This window comes from Engraulis encrasicolus, chromosome 10, assembly GCF_034702125.1.
Source record: "Engraulis encrasicolus isolate BLACKSEA-1 chromosome 10, IST_EnEncr_1.0, whole genome shotgun sequence".
Taxonomy (NCBI): Eukaryota; Metazoa; Chordata; class Actinopteri; order Clupeiformes; family Engraulidae; genus Engraulis; species Engraulis encrasicolus.
Window position 1 is genome coordinate 26068497 of NC_085866.1, and position 2392 is coordinate 26070888.

Sequence of the window (2392 nt, forward strand, 5' to 3'; positions counted from 1 at the left end):
GTGTGTGTATGTGTGTGTGTGACAGAGAGAGAGAGAGAGAGAGAGAGAGAGAGAGAGAGAGCGAGAGAGAGAGACAGAGAGAAAGAGAGAGAGAGAGAGAGAGAGAGAGAGAGAGAGAGAGAGAGAGAGAGAGAGAGAGAGAGAGAGAGAGAGCATGTGTGTGTGCGTGCGTGTGTGTGAAACAGAGAGAGAGAAAGACTCAGATCTAAATAAAAGCTGCAGTTTAATATTCACCCATATAGAACCATTCGTATCTCTTTAATTACATCAAATGAAAGGTAATAAAGATGGAAGGGTGCAGTGAAAGGAGAGAGAGGAAGTGTTGTGCCTGTGGACTTTTTATAGGCCTATCTGTGTTTTCATTCATTGTATGAATGCTTGTACACTGTATTTAAAAAGTAAGTAGGCTACTGTAAAGTTAAGTTAAAATTGTTATCTAAATATCAATCGTTATCCAAAGACTTTTGCTGATGTAAGCAACTGAAGCAAATCTCACAGCAAAAGTCTGCAAAGCAGTTTGAATGTAATGCAAAGCGAACTAATGAGGTGTAGTGGAGGGGAGCTGAAGTTGAGTTGAGCTGAAGGTATGGAAGTCATGAATCTCCAGGACACAACACACCATACTCCCTACACACAAACATACACACACACGCACACACCATACTCCCTACACACAAACATACACACACACACACACACACACACCATACTCCCTACACACAAACATACACACACACACACGCACACGCACACACACCAGACTCCCTACACACAAACATACACACACACACACACACACACACACCATACACCCCACAAACACAGACATACACACACACACACACACACACGCACACCTCCAATTAAAATATCCTTGAGGTAAAAGTTGTGTATATTTCCATGGTAACACTTTATTTTAGGGACACACCTATTAGCACTAATACATACAATATTAATGCCTGTGTAAGTAACTTGTAAGGCATGTACTAAGCAAAATCAGACAGTTGTTAAGCATGTATTCACAAATGTCTTGTTCATGCCCAATTAGGGATTTATTACCAATATAACCTTAGTAAGGACCTAGTAGACCTAGATTTCTATTTATGAGTAAGCAGTAAGGGCCAGAATACAATGTGTATAAGCTCCTGGTACATTGTGTGAACAAACCCTGAACAGTGTGAAAACAGATATGGAATAAGGGTCCCTATTCTAAAGTGATGCATTGCTCAGCCCAGATGGCTTAGGGCCCCCGCACTACCTAGGGCCCCCACACTACCAAGGGCCCCCACTCTACCCACACCCCGCCCCCGGGTAGCAAAGTGTAAGAACTTTCCTGAATCTGCATTAGTCTCATTATGTACATTGATCTCACTTATTCTATGTAATATATTGAGGAGTAATTGGAAGCACTATATAGCAAGGATTGGACGTAAACTTCTCAATGACGGTGGGTGGTGAGATGTCATTTTTTCATACACCAATTAGTTTTAATTGTAAAAACCCTACAATAAATGCAGAATATAACGATGAGTAATAGTTTGGAAGCGAAACTAAGCTATTCCTTTGTGATAAATAAGTTAATGTTTGAGAAACTTAGCTCCAAGAAGTGCAGTGCATGATGGGTACGCCCTTAGTCAGAAATGCAATGCATGGCCAATGCAGCAATGATAATATTTCTGTTGTTACATACATGTCAAATTGTTTGGATAGCATCTAAATTTCACGAGTGAGGGGAGGAGCTAAGGACATAGGCTCAGAGCTGGGTAGGTTGTCTGTTGGCCTAGATTGCGTACCCATCATGCACTGCACTTCTTGAAGCTAATGTTCTCAAACATGAACTTAATTATCACAAAAGAATAGATTAGTTTTGCTTCAAAACTATTATTCTAATGTTCTGCATTTATTTTTGGGGTTTTTACAATTTAAACTCAGTAGTACAAGAAAAAAAATTACGTCTCACCAACCCACCGCCATCGACAAGTGTACGTTCAATCCTTGCTATATAAAGGCTCCTGTTACCTTCTTTACACAGTGGTGAAAAAGAGGAAACTAGACGATTCAGCGGAGTTTGTAGTAATTATTTAATATACCCTTACACTTTGTGGATTGGGGGGGCTAGGTAGCGCGGGCCTGGGTGGTGTGGGGGCCCTAGGTAATGAGGGGGACTTTGGTAGTGCAGAGGCCCTGAGCCATCTGGGCTGACCAATGCATCACTTTAGAATAGGGACCCTTATTCCGCATCTGTTTTCACACTGTTCAGGGTTTGTTCACACAGTGTGTCGGGAGCTTATACACATTGAATTCTGCCACTTACTACTTACTAATAAATAGAAATATAGGCTTACTGGTCCTTACTAAGGTTATATTAGTAATAAATCCCTAATTGGGCATG